Source organism: Prinia subflava, chromosome 17 (assembly GCF_021018805.1).
Source record: "Prinia subflava isolate CZ2003 ecotype Zambia chromosome 17, Cam_Psub_1.2, whole genome shotgun sequence".
Classification (NCBI taxonomy): domain Eukaryota; kingdom Metazoa; phylum Chordata; class Aves; order Passeriformes; family Cisticolidae; genus Prinia; species Prinia subflava.
Window position 1 is genome coordinate 11,215,001 of NC_086263.1, and position 22,061 is coordinate 11,237,061.

Consider the following 22,061-nt stretch of genomic DNA (forward strand, 5'->3'; position numbering starts at 1 on the left):
CACAACTTTTCCAGGCTGGGGAAGGAGGGCAAAATCTGTAAGTAGGAAATTTGGAGTAATATTTGATACCCGGCGAGATAATAAAACTAAATATTTACAGGCTGCCTCTCACAGTTAATAAAATACGATTATCTGATAATCCTTAGCAGCAAGGCTATTTGTATAGTTAACAGCTGATTACAAAAGTACTTTGAGGAGGCAGGCTGGGGTCAGGGCGGCTCTGCACATCCTCCTCGCCAGGGTCAGGCCTGAAATATTAACAAACTGAACTGCTTAATAACGAGACTGCAGCCCCGGAGGCTGAGCTGCCTCCGAGCCCCTTGTAAGCAAATAACGCGTGTCAGGGGCGGGGGTGGGGGTGTTCCGGGGGGTCGCGGTGGATTGGGGTGACTGGGGCAGGAGGAGTCGCGGTTTGCCCCGGAAAAGGGATGAGCTGAACCCCAGGGAAGGGAAGCTGCTCTTCCCGGGAAGGGTTGCTCGGCACCGGGGAAGGGATTCTCCGACCCCCGGGGAAGGGAGGCGCTGCCCCCGGCCAGGGATGCTGTGCCCGGGAAGCGGGGACGCTGTGCCCGCGGGGCACGCACTCGCCCCCCGCTCGCCCAGGGGAGCGGTGCCGTCGAGGGGTGCAGCCCCGGTGTCCCCCGGCCCCGGTGGAGCCCGGGACAGCCCGGCCGGCAGCGGAGCACCCCCGCACCGGGGCCGTGACTCCCGCGTCCCTGGGCAAGGCTGGACCAGCCGTGCTGGGGAACGGGCGGCGGGGGCAAAGAAAATGATGGAAAACAATTAATCAGCTCCGCATCTGCATATGCCGCCGGCTCCATCCCAGGGCTGGGAAATCCCGGAGAGGGACCGGCTCCCCCATGGAGGGGAGCCCCGAGGGGCCCGGGCAGGGGGGACCCCGCAGCCCCCGGCCCCGCTTCTGTGCTCTGCTAGACTAAAACCGGGCTTGCTTCATTAGCCGGGACTTCTAATATTTAAAAACCTGTTAACTCTTTCCCCTTTCAACAGAGGACGCCCCTCGCTATTTATTATTATTTTTGTTATTATTTATTTTTTTTCCTTTATGGCAAGAAAGAGGAACGCGTGAGAACATCTCCGCTTGCGTGTGTGTGTGCAGGGGAAGCCGCTGATCCGTTTTGTGCCCTCCTCCTTTCGAGAGCTTGTCTCCATAATTTAATGATAATTTAAAATATTGTTTCTCTCCCACTGTTTGATAATCCTGTTCCTTTAGTTGGTTTGATGCTGACAGATTTTGAAGGCCACGCTTTTCCCTCTCACCTGCTGTTACGTTTAAAAAGAAAAAAAAAAGGTATTAACCTCCGAGGAAATAAATATTGAAACAAAAGGTTCCAGCCACAAAGCCCCCAGATCCCATCAATTCAATCCTCTGCTCTTAATTTTCCTGCGTTTTGATTTTTTCTTTTTTTTTTTCCTTTTTCTTTTTCTCTTCTATTTTTTTTCCTTCTTCCCATCATCTTCCCTACCTGAGCTTCCCTCTCCCATACTCCTCGCAGGGGCTTGTGGAACCTCCTATTTATTTCTCTTGTTTGGGGAGTACGGAACTCACTTTTAAGTCAGACTTCATTTTGTGTTTTATTTGAGGGCCCGATTCGTTTAGGCATCACTTTCTCTAGGATAAAGGGGAAAAAAAAGTAAATTGCTGTATGTGGGTGTAGCTGTAATGAAAAATCAGAGCAGTTAAATCGTAAAATTTGGATTAAGAAGCTTGAATTTAATACACACACAACACATTTATTAAAGCATTAGAATAATTGAAATTTGCTGCTGGAATAGTCCAATCTGTTTAAATAATTCTATGGGTGTCTTGTTGTGATAAAAGATTATCTGGAATTCTATTAAAGGCGCAGGAGCCCAATTTCTAAATCCTATTTGGATACTTTCAATAACTATCAATAATCTCATCTACTCAACAGCCTCCTGCCTCTCAGCTTTATCTGAAAGTTTACAGCATTTCAGGAGAATTTTATAATAAAACACCCGGCGTCGTAGGAAAGCAGTACTTGTCATTCATGTTCGGATTAAAAAAAATATATTATTATGAGAAAAAAAGCCCATTGAAAGGTTTGCTGTTTAAGTGCCAGACTAGATGCAAGGGATAGATTGGTTTTGTATTTAAAATCTCACCTGAAGGTTATTTTTATCTATCTAAACAAATTATCCCTGTCTGTTTGTGGAGTTACTACATCAGTGAATATTATGAATAAGGTATGTTCCGGCCAAATATTAATTAAAGGTTCAGCACACCTCTCTCCCGCTTCTGCTGGGCTCTCTTCAGACCCACGAATTAATGCCAGGTCCTTTTTAATCCCTCACTTATTACAACTTTCGGTTAATTTTATACTGTTTAATATCATTCCAGGGGCTAATTTCTTTTGTTTATGCGCGGGTATCTTTGTAATTGTTACCAGACACTTTCCTGGCCGGAGCACCAGCTCTGCCGGACCCCGGCGCTGGCACTAATCGCTGCTAATTTTCTTCATTTACTCTTTCCACGCGTTTTTTGCGGGGTGAGGCGGGGAAAGGCCCGGGTGGGGACCGTGTCCCCTGCGCTGATTTCTGCCTTGAGGCTCAGTGCGTGGGGTGAGGATGAGGGGGGTGTGTGGGGGTATCTTCGCTTCGAGCCCCCCAAAGTGGGTGGGGGTCGTGGGGTTGCGCGCCCACCCCGCGCCCCGCGGGGCACGGGAGGCGAAATTACACCAGCTCGGGTGTTAAAAGCGATCAGCAGTGGGCTGAAAAACACAGCCCTCTCCCGGGACTTTGCACAAGGCGGCTCCTCCATCCCTGTGCCTCCTCTTCTCCCTTTTTATTTTCCCTTTTTTTTTTTTTTTTTTTTTTTTTTTTTTTTTTTTTTTTTTTTTTTTTTTTAGCTCTTGCTTAACTCCCTGGACCCAGCCCTGATTTCATTCTGGTTATTAGACAGCTACCAGTGACTGTCTGCACTCCGCGTCTTTCCTGCTAATTATCACCTTATGAAAAGTGTTTCATTAAGAAACTCTGCTTTTGATTAATTATCGACAGAATGCTGACCAGAAAGAAATGAAATTAGTCGCTGACCCCGTCTGAGTAACACTGAAAATTCATCACCTATCCTTTTAATATTGAAACGCACCGTAGAATTTTAATAGAAAATATTGTTTTTTCCAAACCTTTCAGTCTTTATTAATGCCCCTGGGCAAGAAATGATATTGCTGGCAATATAGCAGCCTTTGTTCATTTTATATTTATTAAACATAATGCACTTCATTTTCAAATATTTTACTGTTTCTTTTTAATTTCGCTCACTGTAAGTACAGAACAAACCCTTTTTAAACATTTAGGATGCTGGGGAGGTGCACAAGGCGAGGGAGGTCCCCGGGAGGAGCAGGGGCTGTGATTTCAGCTGCGGCCCCTCGGGGCGGCCCCGCGGGAGGGAAGGGGAGCCCGGCTCCTTTCGCACAGGGGGCTGGGCCCCGCCGGGGCGGTGCGGGGGGGTGCCCGCAGCTACTCCAGGGGTCCCCCCTGCCGTACCCGGCTCCCTCCCTGCCCCAAATCCCTGCCGGGGTCAGCTGGACAGCCGGGGCAGGGTGGCCGCGCAGGGCTCCCCGCGATGGAGCTCGGCCCCGGGGGCTGCGGGGCTCCCCCGAGCTGCTCCCATCGGTTCCGTCCCCCCGCTCCTCGGGCCAGCGGCCGCCGCCGCCCTCCCGCCTGTCCCCCTTTCCCAAGGAATCCGAGACCTGCGGTTAATGAGACGTGAAGTGTGAAAAACTTCCTGAGCGGAGCGGCCCTAACGACGTTCCCAGATGTCCGGCGGGGAAGGGGCGGCCTCGGCCAGCGGCCCCCCCGGGGAGGCTCTGCCAGCCTGGCCGAGGGCGGCACAGGACCCAGCGCCCTGGGGACACGGGGCTGGGCGTCCTGAGGGACCTCTGGTGGCTCTGTCTGTGCGGGGAGAGGCTCCGGCTCCCCGTGTGCCCCCCGGGATCCCCGTGTGCCCCCACCCTGCCAGCCCCCGGGGTGCTCCGGAGCTCAGCCCCTCGGCCTCTCCGCTCCGGAGGGGTCCCTCAAACCGGGAGGAAATCCCGACCTCGCTTGTCTGACTCGGGCCACAGAAGTTGCTCAAGAGGGGCTGGCTCCAAGGGATACCCACCAGAGCGGGGGTCCCCGGGCGGGGGTCCCCGGGCAGGAACCCTGACCCACGGGCTGGCTGCTCTCCCTGTCCCTGTCCCACTCCCGAGGCAGCGGCCAGCCCACCATCAGCTCCCCATCCTTTCCCCCTGCTTTTCTCCCCCCGCCTCAAGACGCAGCTCCACATGCGCAGCCCTACAGATATTCGGTCAAATAAATAAATAAACCCCAGCCTCCTATTTTTATGAGCCATTTAACTCCAAAATAGACCTCCAGTATCTAGTCCCCGCGCTGGATTTCCATATCCAGTCACTCAGCCCTGCTTATCTTCATGTATGGCTGCCTCATGTTTAACACACAATTACATTTTCTCCCTCCAATTCCATTACAAATGGAATCGGGGAGGCATTGTTTGAAGAAATGTACTGCTTCAGTTCTAGTTATGTCGTACAATGCACGGAACAGTGGAAAAAATCTAGACACCAAAGAGTCAACACACACAGACACACACACGCACACAGACACACGGAGCCCGGCTCCGAGCCGAGCCTGCATCCTTATTTATCCCAAACTACTGCCCAGCAGTGGGGCTGGCCAGAGAAAAGGGGCCCGAACAGAAATAACCGAGAGATGGGAAGTTAATTAATTGCATTAAACTATTGACTAACTACCTAGCTCGATCTTAATTCATTTAGAGAATATTAAAATCTGAGGAACAATAATAAAATTGATGCCGATTCCCAGCGGAAGGAGATGACCAGCAAATTGGATACTTTTCTTAATCTGGCGTAAATAATAACATGTCTGTTCCCACTCCCTCTCAGGCCAATTCCCCTATCATTTATTCCAGGCTCAAAAGCCTGCTTCCATAATTGATATCAGTTACTCAATGAGTGCTTCTTGCCTTTGTTCTCGTTATCCATTATAATTACAAAGTTCAGCCCGGGCCGGGCTGTGCAGGCGGAGCCCTGGAGGGGCTGCGAGCCCCGGGACAGATCCGGAGAGGGGACACGGGGAAGGATGGGACGCTGGCACTGCGCTTCCAGGGGGGACACTCCGGGAAAGCCGGCTGGGATCCCTCGGGAAGCGGCTCTTGGCAGAGGTTTGGAGCTCCGGCTGCCGGGGGTCTCTCCCGGCCCCCGCGGTCCGGCTCCCCGCTCTCCCCGGCAGACCCGCCGCGCCTGGCTCCGCTCGGCTCAGATATTACTATTTCGTTATTTAGTCACTTATTTATTCGTTTATGAAGTGTTTACTTATCTCGGTGCGGATGTAACATCTCATTTACAGGTCGGCCCCGGGGCAGAGAAACAATTGGCAACAATTGGAGGGGTAAAAAAAAGAAAGAAGGAAAAAAGAAAAATAAAGAAAAAAAAAAGAAAAAAAAAAGAAAAAAAAAGGGGGGGGGGGCGGGAAAGAAGAAGAGAGAGAAAGAGAAAAAGAAAAAAAGAATTCGGGATAATAAGAAGGGAGAGCAGAGGGAAGGGGAGCACTGGCTCCCTCCGTTGACCCCCACGGGGCAGGGACCATCTGCGAAAGGACCGTAGGAGCATCGCTCTCCCGGAGAAACTGAGGCACGCGGGGGTCGCTGAGGGGCGAGGGGTAGCTGTGCCCCCCAGGAAGGCACCGGCTGAGGACGAGAGAAGCCGTGCCAGCCCTGCCGGCGCCCGTCGGGAGTGGCATCACCTCCCGTGCCTTCCTCCCTGTTCCCGGAGGCGCTTTGGTCCGTCCTTGCGGCCTGGGCCCCGGCAGAGCGCAGGGACGTCGCTTTCCCGGCGCCTTTCGGGGGAATTCCCGCTTTCCCCGCCGGTTCCCGAGGCGGCGGCTGGGGCGGGGGTCGCGGCGGCTGGGGCGGGGGTCGCGGCGGAGGCGGGGCTCGAACCCGCGGCCCCGAAGGGCGCGCCCGCGGGGCCGGCCCCGCGCATCCCCTCACGCGGGCGGGCGGGCGGCAGCTGCGGGTTGTTTAAACGAGGAGGCGGTTGCCTAGCAACCCATAGGAGGCTCATTACCGAAGCCACAGTGATTAACAAAAAAGGGTATGAAAGTAAAATGGATTAATTATTTAATTAACTAATTGATGATCAACTTCTTTTTAATTATTCACTTAATTAAAGAAGTGTAACTACAACACTGCCCTTATCAAGTGTGTTGATATACTGACAAGATTTCAAAGACAAAAAGAAAAAGGAGAAGAAAGGGGGGGAAAAAATTTCTTCCCTGCTGCAGGCCCCGCAGATCTGAACCAGGAGCCACATGCAACACCTTGGGACACCCTGCCCAAAGTTCAGGTGTGGCCCCAAAACTTTCCTGTGAAGGGCTGGGGCGAGAGCCTCCCTCTCAGAAGGAGCAGCACCATCCCTACGAGTTATATCTGTTTCCTGCTGCCACGCTGCAGAGCATAAATCCAGCCAGGCTGTGCTTCAAAGAAGAGTTATGGAGGCCTTGCTGCCTCTTAAATCTGGGTTGATCTTTTCCTCTTAACTAGACAATGGTTCAGCTGCATCTGGTCAGACCCACCAAGAGAGTTATGGATGGATGCAAAAGTCTCTGTGTCTCTTTCCCAGGCTAAAAGGTTTGGCTAGGACTGGAGTGAAGGACTCTTCCTAGGGGTGACTGAAGTGTGTGAAGGAACTGGGAACATCCCAGCCTGATGTGTGTCAGTGGAGAGAGGTGAGCATCAGGGTGTCAAAGCTGCCCTGGTACCCGTGCACGTGGTGCACAAAGCCTGGTTTTCCTTGGCAGGGAGTTTTGGAGTGCAGGCACCAGGGGGAAGGAGTGCAGAGAGTCCTTCCCTGGCACCCCATGGAGCTCCCTGCCTGCTCAGGGATCCCTGTCCCCAGGCTGTGCTCAGAGTCAGCAATAACAAATCCGTGGTTTTGCTTCCCGGCGGATTGGGCTCCTTTGCTTTGCCCAGCAAGTGTCCGGCTCTCCCTGTATCACACTAATTTTGTTTCTGCTTTTTTGAAGTAAACAGTGCAGCTTGTCGAAAACATTCACCTCTCTTGATTAATTTACCCCTAATGACAAAGATGGCTCTGTAATCAGCGGTAAACGCGGGGAGTGAAATCCGCCCAGTTTTCCCTGTTAGCATGGCTGATGAGGGAGAGGGGGGCTGGTGCCCAGCCGAGGGGAGGACGGTGCTGCAGGGACTCCATTGATTCTATTTACCCATCCAAGGTGTGATTGGATTTATTGTCAGCATGAAGAAGACAAACAGATCACTTCTGCTTGGCAGAGTATTGGCAGGTCTGAGATCTCCTGAAGGAAGGGAAACTTGGGAGAGGTGGGCTTGGTTTTTTTAAACCTCTTCTGAAGTGCTTCTCCTCTGTGCACAGGGCTTTGGAACTCACACAAATAAACCTCATGCCCCACGGTCACCCAGAGGTGATGGAGCTGTTGTCACTCTGTGCTTGGGAGAGGGGCTGGAGGCAGCAGGACACAGTGTGTTGGTACAGCCAGGCAGAGCTCTGAGTATGTCAGCACTGCAAACCACGAGCACTCTGTGGTGACAGGGACGTGCCCTGTGATAGAATCAGGCTGTGTGCTGAGGTGTTTTCCCTAGGAGACAATGAGAAGATACTGGAGATGTTGGAAGGTTGAAAAATGGAATAGTTCTCCTATCCTCATCGAAGGAGGAAGACTCCCAGTGCCAGGCAGGCAGATAGAAAGGTCTGTCTGAGACAAGACAGCAGAAGGATGGACAAGGCAGTCTAACTTCTCCCTCACCAGTTCCCTGTGACTCCACTGGGTTTTAAAAACATAAACCAAACCTTCCCCTCCATTTAATTCATGTACCTAATCCCCGAACTCTCTTAATTAAGCAGAGGGAAGTTTAAATTGTTCTGACCATCTTTGGGGGGATTATATATTTCAATCATCATTATGGTATGGCTATTTGTGATACCATGAGATAGATAGGTATATCCGTTGTATAATCAGGCATACAAATTATAATCCCCCCAAAGACATTTAATAACAATTTAAAATACTGACTGCTGGACATAGGGCATCGGCAGATTAGAAATGAATGTGAATGGGGGGTTCGTTCAAGGACTTTGGATGCTTTATGCTCTGAGCCTCTGTCCTACAACTCTCCCTCCTGGCACTAGGACCAGAGGCAGTGAGGAGGAAGGGGCTTCCATCCCTGCGGTCCCTCCCATGCAACAGCATCTTGCGTGGATGCATCACCCTGTCCACAGATGGAGCTCAGGGTGAGATGGACGTGCTGGGTCCCAGGAGCATCCTCATCCTCCCGGCCAGCTTCCATCCCTGGGGATGCCGTGACGGTCTCATTACCTCCACTGGAAGCTGTGGATGTGCATCTGAGGGCAGGATGTGGCCTGATGCTGTCTAATTTTCTCGGAGCTGTACACGGGGGTCCCCACTGACATTAGAGGGAGCTGCTGAAGCATATCGAGAGGAGAGGAGATGCTACGAGTGCTCGCTCTCGCAGCAAAACTGCTCAGGGGTGTCTCTGTAACTGTGAAATCAGGCCTTTTGAAAGCATGGATTATTGAGTGAGTAGATCTAGCCAGCTCCTTTAGGGCCATTAGTCCTCATATGCACTTGGTTATTTTACACTGAAAGCATACAGGGGAGATTATGTCATTTTTAGGGTGGGGGGGAGAAGAAACAGCAATTTTTCTGTGTCTTAGGAGAAATAACTGAAACAACTGCTTGAAACCTACTAAAACAGCAAAAGACGCATGTCTAAGAAATAAAACCACATTCTGACCTGACAGCAAGGGCATTGCAGGCTAAAATCTAACTCAGTGAATTTTTAGTAGCCTGAAAGAACTTGAAACCTCGTGGCTTAAGTGGAACAACAGGACTCAAGACTCTTCCAATTTCTGCCGGGAAAAAGCTGAGTCCAAACAAATGGGCTTGGCAGGCATCACCCTTTGCAGAAAGGCCAGCCCAGCTGCAAAACTGATTTCTTGCTCTGTTTTTAAAGAACGATGTGAAGATCATATTTTCTGCTTCATCAAATTAGCAGAAACATTATTGTTGCTTTGTGCCTTTGGTACAGGCAGTGAGCACTGTGTGAGAGGAGGAGAGCCCCACTCCTGTGGGATATGAGGGCACAGGGCTCCTGCCACCCACCTGCAGCAGGGCAGAGCCAGGAGGGGTTTGGGTGTGAGTCAGAGCACCTGAAGGTGGCAGAGGGAGCTGGGTGAGGGAAGGGCTGATGGCTTTGCCTGTTAGCAGCAGTACAGCAAACGTGCATCCTTGTTTGATAATCCCACAGTCGTGCAGCAAACAGCTGAACAGTTGTCTGACACAGCAAGGGACCTTGCTGATGATGAACCTTGCTGGAGAAATCGCTCCCTCAATGTGTCCCCAGTTCCTTGTCTAGCTTCCAGAGCTGCAGTTTTGGAGAGGTTTGGGTATGGTTTTTCTAACACCTCATAGTGGCATGAACCCCTGGCCAGCTCCAGGCAGCCCTGTGCTGGTGGCTCCTCAAATCCCTCAGAAAGGCAGGCGTGGATCTCCTACCAGGGCAGGGCTGGGTGGCTGCTCTGCAAGGTCCCCAGCCCTTGTACATTGGCTGTCACTGAGGGGTGAAGATGATTCAGTCCTGGAAAACACTGAAAACACCAAATGAAGGAGATAATGGCTAAACACACCCCTGGGGTGAGTTCAGCAGACACTCGCAGGTGAGGACTGATGCTCTTTATCCAACCCAGCAGTGCCAAGTGCTTTACAGGGGATCACCCAGGCTTGGCTTTCATAGGAGGGAAAGGGCCTGGCCTCAGGCTCTTTGTTGGGAAGGGAGGCAAACCCAGTCCCTACAGGATCCCAGATTGTTGTCTCCTTCACACAACCACTGCAAGCCTGGTATTTATTTTCCTGAGGGAGGACCTCACAACAGATGATCTGTGAGCAGGATGTGGTGTTTGCCCAGTGTTGGAGAACCTGTTTTACAGTGCTCTGTGCCCTCAGAGAGAACGTGCCAGGGGTGGGGAACCCAGGCCAGTGCTCACAAGGGATCAAATGCCCTGGTGAGGGGCAAGTTACACGCTGACCTGGCCCACTTGGGAACAATCTGGGGCGTGTTGGTGTCAGCTAAGCTGGCTCAGACACTGGGTCTGTGCTGCAGCCGTGCCCTCCCGCTCTCTGGCTTTAAATCACCTCCAGCTTTCCTGTTTCTGTGGGCTCATCTTCCCTCCTTGGGAACCTCTACATCAAAGCTGTGCAGGGAAAAAATACACTGCTAACTTCTTTAAACAGTCCTGGGCGTTTTGATTACAGGATCTGGCAACTACTTTTCCAGAGCGCGTGAACTTCTTGGAAAATCTCCAGGGAGTTTCTCTCTGGGGAACTTTATATTTTCTTGCTGATTTTTAAAAGTCTTCTGATAAGACCACATGAGATTTTTTTTTTAAGCACCAAACTCTTGATGGATGCTGGGTTTGTAGGAGCTGTAAATGTAAATTGTTTTTCTTCTGGCCACTTATGTTTTATTTGAAACGTACAAAATCTGAGTGTGTAGTTCCTGAGAGCTGGCCTAGAGAACAGCAGCACTCCCAAGTAGTTTGTCTCCTATCAAATGGCATTAATAATTTAGTCTCTAATTAAAAGTGAGGTCAAACAATGAAAAATGACTGAGCTAAATGGTTACGCTGTGATGTATTAAAGTGCCTGGTGGGTTTTAATGGATGGAAGGAGCGTTGTTGTTTGTTTATGTACAAAACACTTTCAGTCAAAGACTGTAGGAGTCCCAAGCAAATGTATTTAACTAACATCTTTTACAGGTTACTGAGTCAATGCCTTAAAGAGACAATTTTTGCACACCTTTTATATCCTTCAAATTGCTCAGCTACTTGTAAAACAGCTACTCTTAAAGACAAAGGGAGGAAAAAGACCTGCTTTGATGCCTCTCAGGCTGGTTCATCAGTTAATGTTAACACTCAGAAATATCTAAGGGGATCTAAGACATCGTGGGAGAGGTATTTTGAAGGGAGATTGTTTTTTATGTTCTGGAAGATGCGCAGGGTGTCTGTTCCCAGCGTGCTGGTGGCTGCTACTGCCCTGAGTGATCTGGGGAAAGTTCCTGCCATTAGTTTGATTACTTTATTTGTCAGCAGCCTTGCCCAGGAGCTAACCCTGTACTGAACTGTGCTGCCCCAGCAGCTGCTCTTCCAAAGACCAACGGGGAAGATAACAAGATTTCAGCTCTCTGTGTGCAGGGAGGGAATTTGAGAGAAGGAGGACTCTGACTCTGGTGGGAGCAGGTCCCAGGAATAAAGCATGGGCCAGCAAGTAGATATTGAACCCTTTGTCACGGCTCTTGTCAAAACCAGGGATGCCCAGAGTGTCCAGCAAGGGCTTCAGCCACCTGAACACCCTTCCCACCACACCATGGTGGGGTGCACTGGTTCTGCTCAAGGCAAATTGTGCAAAATCCTGTCAGTGGGAGAGACCTGACTTCATGGAAGTGAGGGCAGGTTTCCCACTGTGGGCATGAATGTATCATTTCACAGGTTCTGTGTGTCATTTAGGTGGAAATTTTATATTTCTGACCCAAATTCAGGGCACAAAGGTCCTTGAACGGCAGGAACAGAGAAATGTATGTGATTCCACTGGGAACCTTGGCTTCTGTTTCCAGGGCTTCAGCGTTAAGGCATTGGCTCCTCTCTAGACCTGCTCTGATGGTTTTACAGACACCTTTACAGAAGGCTGAAGTAGAGGGTGAGGATTTTTCTTGCTCATGGCAAGCAAAACCAGGATATTCCACCAGACATCTGGAGCCAGAGGTGCTTTGTGCTGTCCAAGCACAACAGGGGAATCACTTTTGCTCATCCAGGCTACAAGTGCAGATTGGGTTAGGTATGGACCCAAGGAGCTCACATTTCTTCTCAGCACTCTATGCAACCAGAAAACTGGGAAACTCTAAGTCCCTACTCCTAAATATTTAGCCTTTATTATTTACATTCTTAGCTGACAATCTTTATACAAAAAGACAGGAAGTTGGAGTTTTGCACCTATTTCATTTAACACCACTTAACTCCTGGCACTGGCCCAATATGTCTCCATTAAGAGGAGACTTTGCAAAAATTGTCCCAATTAAGCAGCAGTGTTGCGATTTGCTGTTGTGAGGCTAAACTGGTTCCCTGGGAGATGTCCTAATGAGGTATCCATCTTGATTAAGTGCAGACTTGTGAAGTGCTTCCCAATTAAAGGACAGAGTATGCATGTATATTCTCCAAAATATTTTCTTTTTTTTTTTTTAGAAATAGTTATTTGTGGAATCTCCTCTGGGGCTCACTTCCCCATGGACGTGTTGGACTTTGATGAGGGATGATGCTGATCAGTGGTCATGGACTGGCAGCACCCACATTTGTGTCTGGGTCTCCAAATTCAGAGCAGCTGAAGGAGAAGGTCCAGTGGAGGAGAGGTGTCATTCCTCCACGACTGTTCAGCTTTGGTATCATGGGTTAATTGTGGGCATACATTGAGGGGCTGGCAAACCCCCTTGTTCTCTGTGTTTCTGGCCACTTTTCTAAAACAGGGAGGAAACACTGGAGCTGAGGAGACAAGTGGTAGGAAGGTAGGAAGGACTCAGATATCGATTTGTTTTATGGACAAACCGGGTGCGTGGCCACGGTGGAATGGAAGGGGAAGATGCACCTTCCCCCCCTCCATCTCCCTGCTGAAGCTACTGAGGTGCTCAGTAGGAGGGCAGGGGGTGACTCACCATGGGAAATCCCCTCTGGTTTTAAGGAGAAAGCCCCCAGACTCCAACATTTCCCCATGAGAATGGTGCAGCCCTGACACAGCATCCCAGAGAGGCTCTGGAGTCTCCACCCTTGGGATTTTGAGAGACCTGGTCTAGATTTGAAGCCAACCTTGCTTGGGCAGGAGGTTGGGTCAAGAACCTCCAGAAGCCCCTGGCAGTGCAGGTCTCCTGCTGAAGCCACATCTGCAGGGCTGGGGTTAAAGAGGGGCTCCACAGCAGCCCCAGCCCTCCAGAGCTGCCCCACAAACCACTGGGGAGGGGTAGGGTGGGCTTGGTGGGCTGGAAATCAGGAGGAAGGGGGAGAAAGGCAGTGCTGTAAAAGGCTGCGTGGGGTTTGGAAAAGAGAAAAAACACCTGAAAGTCAGTTTCTTCTCCAAGGAGTAAGAGCCACACTTCTCCCCTTTCAATAACTTTCCCTTTAGTTTAAACCAACAAATGTCCATTTGTCAAGTGTTAATATTCAGCCAATGTCCAGAGGACATACCTTGAAAGTTATTTATAACAAGACTATTTTTTTCTTCCAAGGAAACAGTGTTCTCATTCCATATTTCTTCTGTGCTACAGAATTACCAATCAACTGTTTTGGAGTAATTTTAAATACAATTATAAGGAATGTGATTAGGACAAATGCAAAAGAAGTTAAACATAATCAATTCCTCAGTGCTGCCTTGTGGTTTACATTTTAGTATCGTTTAAGGGGATTTGCGCCAACCTTTTGTAGTAGATTAAAGGCAGATATTTTGTTTGTTACAATCAAACCTATGATTTTGGTTTTATAAATTTTTAAAATATTAATTATAGTTTGAAAAGTACATGGAGGTGAATACATTAACTAGTTTCCTGCTTAGATAGCAACTATTTGGTGTTTGGCATTAGATTAGCAAGGAGCAGGTTGGGAATTTTAATCCACCTTGTTAAGTTATTAAATTTTCTTTATTTACATACAGATCTCACTTTCATTAACATTGTAACAGGTGGTCATTAACAATTTATCATTTGCCAGGCAGAAACAAAAAGAGATTTTGCTACCAAGTTTTCTCTACTGTCTCAATTATACTATGTAGCAAGGCTAAAACAATTACAAATACTGTTCTACAACAATGCTCAAAACTTGGGCCTATGTGGAAAAATCAGTAATCTTTGAAAATTTCACAGTTTGTAGTTTCACTCTGTGTAATTACATAAACAAAGCTTCTTTTAATTTCAAAAAGGGGGATATTTTTACTCTAAAGCATCTGCTACATTAAAAGTATTTGGGTTGAAGAAAGTATGGACCCCTTATTCCATTGTGCTTATTTGCAACTTAGGTGAAGACTCATAGAATTTTAATATGATCTGTAATCACACTAAAAACTGTAGTTCAAAATTCCTGAGCATCACTTCAGAGCTATTGAATAGCCCTGGATCTAATTAGCATAATCATTTGCAGAGCCCTTGGAGTCCTATTTTCACAACCTTTTTATATCCTGAAAACAGGGGGTTTATAGTTTCTTTTCATTTTTTGGCATAGGAGAAGGACGTGGCACAATTTCCTTCTTCCCTGCTCCCTCCTCCCTCCCCTCTGCTCCCCCCAGGCTGCTCGTGCAGCACGTGCCACCCCCAGCAGGCACCACAGAGCAAACCCTGGCCTCAGTGCCTCACCCCAAAGCTTTGGAGACAGCTGGAGGCACTGGAAAGCTTTTCTCCTTCTCCTAAAAATAATGTGCTTGATAAGCCTATCTCTGTTTTTAGCGTCGCCTGTTCCTTTTGGAAGGAGCTGCAGCCTCCAGCAGCGCTTTCGGCGCAGCCGCCTCTCCCCCATCCCTGCATCTCCAGGAGCTGCTCCTCTCTTGGCAGCCAAGGGCTCGCTCTCACAAGGTGGTTTGTTCTGGCAAGGCACCTCAGTAGCTGTGCTCCTGGCACCACTCTCTGTTTTGCAGGATAGAGTCCTCATTTGAGCCTCTTGTCATCTGCAAGATTTCCAGCAATGCTGGTGCGTTTGTGATGATCCGTGGCACGTGGGTGATTTAGAAGCATTCCTCAGGCTTCCAGCTCCTGCTACACCCAGGAATTCAAGTCCCGCTTTAGGATGACTTTTCCCAGTGTTATTTGAATTGTCATCTGGGTTTGGTGCATAACTCAGGCTGCAAGAAGCTCCTGCAGGATCATGTTTTATTCCACGTGAAATGGCTTTGATGCTCTTGGAGCACATAGAGTGCTCCAGAATGGCTCTTGAATTGACTGATGCTGCCTCTGTGTGTGGTGAAAATAACCTTCATGTTACACTGATCTTTTCTTAGTCTGTTTAGGTAAGAAAGGATTATGGAGACATTACAATTCTTAAGCAGATCCAGCTACCAGATCTTCACTGTCCATATCATCCATTTTTCTCTCCTTAATTATGGTTAGGTGAGATGTTTAAAAACAACCATCACAGTTCACCTCAGGCTGACAAATCAGCACCCTAAACCCCTTCACTGGCATTTCTGTTTCATTTCAAATAGTTTGCATCAGAACTGGGGAATCTCAGTCACCTCAGTTGTCCCACCAAGGCTCCCTCTATCAGTCTTATCTGCAAGAACAAGAGACACAAAAAAATCACCCTGGAAAATCCAGTGCCACCAGACTGGTTGGTGAGCCCTCGTGTCCAGTCACAAATATGATCAAACTCCTTGGCTTCTCCTTCAAAACACATTTTAAGTGTGTCTGGTGATCTTGGTTTTAATGTTCATTTTGCCCCTGGCAGTTTGTCTTTGTGGCTCACTGGAGCTCAGTGACTGGTTTTCAGTGTATTTCTGGGTTGTCAGTTTGTTCCAAGCTGCAAAGTGATTCTCCTTCTGTAATTTGAGGACTTTTATGAATTGAACATCAAAGAAGCCTGTGAGTCCCGCTCTGTCTCTCAAGACTGATTCCTGCAATTAGAGTTTCCCTAAATCCTTTTAAATTTATCATTGCTTTCACAAATCCAAGCCACAAAGTGTTGGATTCCTGAGCTGTTCTATTTCCTCGCTCTGCACATCGTGGCTGGGTGTCAAGGGTTGGGACAGTCATTTCTGCCTTTAGTGGGAGCTGATTGTTTGCTTCCACATCTGGACTAACATGTGAGTGTTAGAGGAACCAGATGTGAGAGTTCAGCCTGGGGTAGGTATATCTTGAAGGACATTTACTTTGAAAGATCCAAATCTGCATCCTCATTCTGTTTGTCTTCAGGATGCTTGTGGACTTGGTCCAGCAAGTCTTCCTCCCTCCTGTTTGACAAAGGCCACACAAATGTGGAGAAATACCAAGTTCTGGTAGGTTTTTCCTGATCTTGAGCGAGGCAATGTGTAGGTGGGTCCCCAGCCCTGACCCATGTAGGCATCCCAGAGGATCCTCAGCTGGCATTGTGTGGGTGCCACTGGTGCTCTGGCTTGAGGAATTATCCTGCTGGGTTGGTTGGTTGTGGTTAATGCCATGCTGCAGGTTTAGCCCAGCCTGTGCTTCCTCCACCCCTTCCTCACCTTCACCTGCAGCACCAGCATCACTTACTCGTGCTTGGATCCTATGCCATGGGAAAGTAAATCTGCAAGAGCATTTTATTTTAATAGACATGGAAAATTAATGCCTAGAGATTACTGTAAGAAAGGACACAGGCAGAATGCCTCCCTTCTTCTGCCACTGTTCTCTGCCTACATCCATTTTGTAGAAGCTTTTGAATTGCTTCCTTCTGACTAAAATCTTTCCACAAAGATGTCCTTGATTGTGCTATTTTAAAAAGTAATTTTCCCCACCCTTGAAAGTTTTTATCTGCAGCGTTTTATATTTTCTCACTGACTTAAATAGCCTGGTCTCTCTCTTTCTCAAAGCAGAATAGACAGTGCCTTTATTTATCCTGTTGGTACTTTAAACTGCAATAAGATAAATGGGCACAATTATAGATGTATACCAGAAAAGGAACATGTGTTCTAGCATATGTGATACTAACCTAAGCTGACATCTAAATGTACTTCTCAGATAACAAACATTACACACACACATATTTATTAAACTCAGCAACAGCCTCTGCCATCCTTTTCAGCTACTTTTAAACAGCTGGTGAACTGTCAAAACCACATTAAATATTTTAACAAACAAGTTAAATATTTTTAGTTGTTTCTGTGATGTTAGTAAAAATTCAGGATGGAGTAATCTAACTGCTTTTTGTGAAACGCTCGGGGAAAAGCAGAGGATGATTTTATTTGGCTGTAAGTTGTGAGCCAACTTTCCTTCTGAAGGATTAAGCTGAGCTCTGCACCTGAGACCCAGCGAGCCACGCCAGGCATGGCAGCGCCCTCGCCACCTCCAAACTCCTGGGATCTGCACTGGGGAAAACCCCTTGGACTCCCTCCCGTGGGATTTACCGCAGGTTAACGCAGAGGATTAGATCATGGAAAGCTGGTAAATGTTTATTTACGGTGCCTGGGTGTTTATGGGGCTGTTCTGCTCCGCTCCTGAGCTCCCTCTCCACAGAGCCGGTCCCGAAAGCCTGGGGAGCATCCCAGGCGTGACTCGGGCTGTGCAGACACGTGGGGCAGGGCAGGCTGGAAGCTCCAAGCAGAGACAATTTATATCACTAAAAGTCAGAAAGGATTTGCAAAGCATCCGTTCTATTGCTATTTAAGTGCAACAGAGAAAATCCACGGTGAAAAGGCACAGGCCAAGAGCCTTTTTATGTTTAATATACATAAAAAAGTTGAGTATTATAACATGTGAGCGGGAGATAATGACAGGTGAATAAAAAGAAAGACAGCGACGCATCCAGCAAAGTGTCAGATTGATAAATAAATGAACAAAGACAGGAGAATAAAAGGCTGTTATGAAATATATCAAATCTGATGCGATATGGATCGTGTTGCTGGAAGTTCAGTCTTCCTTTGCCGAGACAGGAGTCAAGGACAAACAGTTTGTCTGCGATTACGAGCTGTCCTGGCTGGGGAAATAAATACACCTGGAAGATGGCTCTGTCCTTCCCCTGCCTGCCTGCCAGCACAGGAGCACCTGGGAAGTTCATACAACACAATTTATTATGGGTGGCGTCCCCCATGCAGAATTATTACAAATTCTTTCAGAGTGGATTGTGGGCTCTCATGCAAAACTAAGAAATAAAGGAAGCACAGTTCAGGCTGCACCCTCACATCTGCAGAGGGGAAGCAGAGCTGGAGCCAAGCAAGATGATCGTGTTTTGCTATAATGGAAGAAGGATTGATTAAGCAGAAAGTGGAGGATTTAGGGAGGAGCCTGTGGTGTCTTGCTGGGGAGAGCAGGAGAAACCAGCCATGGAGGTGTGATGGATCTTGAAAATGGATCTCAGCACCACAGAGAAGCTCATTAGAGTGTGGTGGATGCCCAGGAGTTGTGGTCCCTGCCAGGCAGCAGCACCTCAATGAGCAAAGGCAGCACAGGGACAGCAGGGGTGGCAGAGGGCCATGCTGAGCAGCAGTGACCCTCAGGGGAGAGCTGCTGGTTTGGAGGATGATGATGGAGGCTACTGGCAGGTCAAACTCTCCTGCTGCAAGCTGAGGTCTCTCTTTGGAGAGAGCAGGCTCCAGCCCTGACCTTCGTGCCACAGGGGAAGGATGATCTCAGGAGGGGAGCAGTGGCCAGCCTGGGGCAGCTGCAGTGTAAAACTGGCACAAGAGGCCAGAGGGGCACCAGCAAGGAAAAATCCATGTGCAGTACAGTGGTATTGGGGTAAATGAGGGCTACAGAGCTACCTGGAGAAGCAGGAATGAAGGATCTCACAAGGGACAGAGAAACAATCTTGGAGGGTGTCAACCAGCCGTGGTGGGGGCTGTGTCTGCAGATGAATTGGGGCAGCTGTCCCAGTGGGAAAGCTGTCCCATGAGCAAAGCTTTTTCCCAAGGCACACAGGGAGGATGGCTGAACAAACAGGAAAAAAAACATTCGTGCTACAGTGTTTTTTGATGACATGATGATTTTTTTCCCCAAAATTGAGAATAATGAATTTACAGGAAATTGTCTGGTGCAACACTTTTGAAGAACCACTCACAGGACACCAGCAGCCTTCCTGGCAGGGATGGAGACATATCCCAGAAAAACTCAGAAGGGCTGTGAGGTTAAAAGGTTTGGCAGGAGCTCTGGGCAAAGAAGTTTTAAATTTTCCAGACCTGGTTTCTGAGGAGGATTTTCCCATGTTGAACCAGACCTGAGGTATCACAAACTGTTATAACTGAGCTAACAGTATTAGCATTTCATCACTCAGCATTACTGAAAATCTTGTCCTATATTTTTTGTGCTTTTTTTTTCTTTTTTTCTCTCTTTCTCTCTCTCTCTCTCTCTCTCTCTCTTTTTTTTTTTTTTTTTGAGAGCAAGGCTTACAACAAATGCTGTCAGAATTACAAACACAGGTCTGATCTGCCAAGTGCTTCTCACAACAGGATCCCTGCTCATCACTCACAGTCCAGGTCCAAGGAAGAGGTTTTGTTAAGAGACTCGGATGAAAAATGTTTCTTTGTCAGCTCTACTTGGCAGCAATCAGGCAGCCTCCTCTATTAGGATTGCTTTCTGTGTCAAACACCTCATCATTAGAAAGTGAGGCTTGAATGTTATTCTTTAAGCCTTAGATCAGCTGTGGAGGCTGAGATGTAATGGAAAAACCTGATGCTCGAAATTCTCAAGTCATTATCACAATTTATACTTAAAAGAGCTCCAGTTTTATAGCAAAAAGAAAAAAATTCCATTCATTTTAATCATTGCAAAGATTATTAAAAGGTCTTGAATATTATTTATTGCAATTCTGTACCAGTTCTAATTCACTCATTAATTCCATTCATCTTGAAACTAATTTTAAACTTCCAAAATTTACCGTAGCATTTTGAAAAGTTAAAGTAACTTTCAAGATGAATAGAATTAATGTTTTCTTCCCCTCCTTAGAAACTGTTTTCACCTTCAAATACAAACCATGACCATACCATGCTAATAGCTGCAAATGTATTCTCTGTTTAAGGTTTCAAAACCATTACTTGACAGCTGACGTGGAACATAATTCCAGACTCATTTTCAATGAGAGACAGTGCAGCCTCCTCCAGGAGCTGCAGCCTCCAACGCTCACTCCAAATACATTTCCACAGCTGAGGATGTGGAATGAAGCTTTTTTTTCCCTCTGCTTCCTCTTGTATATTTTCCATTTGTTCTGTGTTCCCTCTGACCAAAGACCATTACAGGTCTGTAGAGTCTGACATAGCTGTCATAAATTTGGAGGGTTTGCTGTGTGGGGAACGTCTGGTTCCTAAGAAAACAAAGTGTTATTTTCCTGATGGCTGCAGGAGAATGTCTGGGTTTGATCCACCTGTGAGGAATGATTATTTTTTAAACTTCATACCAACACACAGGAGGTGGATGCTTCCTGGAACCCGTGGCATAGCTCTGCCAGAACTGGCCTCCATTTCCTAAATTCTTCAGGTTATAAAAGTTTCTCTCTTCCTTGATAAATTTCTACAGGATCTGAAGGAGCAGGCATGGTTCTTTCTTTCATTGAACGATCCCAAATTCCTTTCTGAAACAAGGAAAACCTCAGCAGAAGCAGCTGGAAACTCTGTGAACAGAGTGGTTTCAGTTTTGCATCATTGGGCAGGCTGCAGGGGCTGTGGTGAAGGTGAATTCCTGCTCACTCCAAAGGCCTGCTGTTCTTTGTGGAGTGATTGCCTCCATCTGAAGATGTTACAGTTTGAACCCAGTTTTCTGATAAACCCCACACTGCCTTTCTTCTGGCAGTGAGATTATTCCCAAAAAGAATTTCTGGAGCTTTGCGTGCTTCATTTTTATGTTCTGAAATGATGGTGTGTCTGTGGCAAAAAGGCAGCAAGGGCTTATTTCTGAGCAGCTTCAGGTGTGTACACGAATGGTCTGAGATCTATCAGTTATTTGGAAAGGTCTGTTGGTGACACAAAACTGTGAAACTGTTCTCATCTTGGATTTTGTAAGGTCATTGCTGTGTTCAAGCCTGCCTCTCACACTTTGCCACAGCTACAGAGTGAAGAGGGACACACATTGTAAACACAAAACTGCAGAAAGGTCCTTGGTGGGTACATTTATGATCTGAAACCAACAGAGGTGTGTTTGGGGGGGTTTTGGGGGGTGTGCTGTTTTTCTTTTTTGAGGCTGAGTTTGAATCTGTACAGAACCCTTCCAGTTTTTCCAGATATTGCTGGGGAATTTTCCCTAGGATTGTTGGAAATGCCACAGAGATCCTCTTGTCATCCATAAACCCCAAAGGTGAAGCTAGATTTGCCCCAGCTTTCTCTCACACCCCAGGGAACTCCCCTACCCTTGGTGGGAAGCCAGGAAGAAAAGCAGTGGGTAAGAGTGAAATTACAGTGTCCAGAGCAAACATGGATGGGGTTCCCCAACACCCAGACCCTTCAAAAACTGGATACACAATACACACAACTGGAAATCAAGGTAAGCCAGGTATCCTGGACAAGGCTCTGCAACTGGTGAACAAAGAGCTCTCCTGAAGATCTTCCTCTGTGACAGGTCCCCAGAGCTCCATTTGCTGTGCAGTGGCCATTCCTGCCATGGCTGTAATGTGGGATTTTTGCTGGTTGAAACCTCTTCCTGAAGGAAATGGGGACAAACCCTGTTTCTCCTTGTGGTGCTGGGCTGTTGAAGCATTCAAAATAGACTGTGGCAGAGCATAACTCTTTTTTATGCTTGTGGTCACTTGCCTTGATTTTATATGTGGCAAATCTGGCAGTGTGGGATGTAGAGCAGGGGGTCCCAGTGTTGTCAGGGAATGTGTCTGAGTGAAGCATTTCATGGCTTGGCTCGATCTGCTTCCTAGCTGGAATATTTCCACCAGCTTCCTTTGGCCGTGCCCGAGGCTCCAGCTTGTGGTTTCCGTGTTTTGCTTCCCCTGAAGACCTCTTGGAGCAGGGAGGGAGCACAGGGAAGGATGATGCTTTTGTGCTTCCTGCATGTTTGAGATGAAAGTTCCTGCTGCTCTTCTCTTCTCCAAATGCAGATCTTTTCCAGGAGAGAGGCGGATGGTGCAGATTGCCTTTGGCACCAAGCTTAGGTGGATCCTGCTCAGCAGATGCCACAAAATTTAGGAAAGGAAATAGAGGTCTAATGCAAGCAAGCACCCCTGAGCCAGCTGGATCTCCCTGGCACAGAGACACAGGCTGGGGAGGTGTGGCAGGAGGGCTCCAGCAGGATGGGGACACCAGGTCGGTACCTCAGCTCC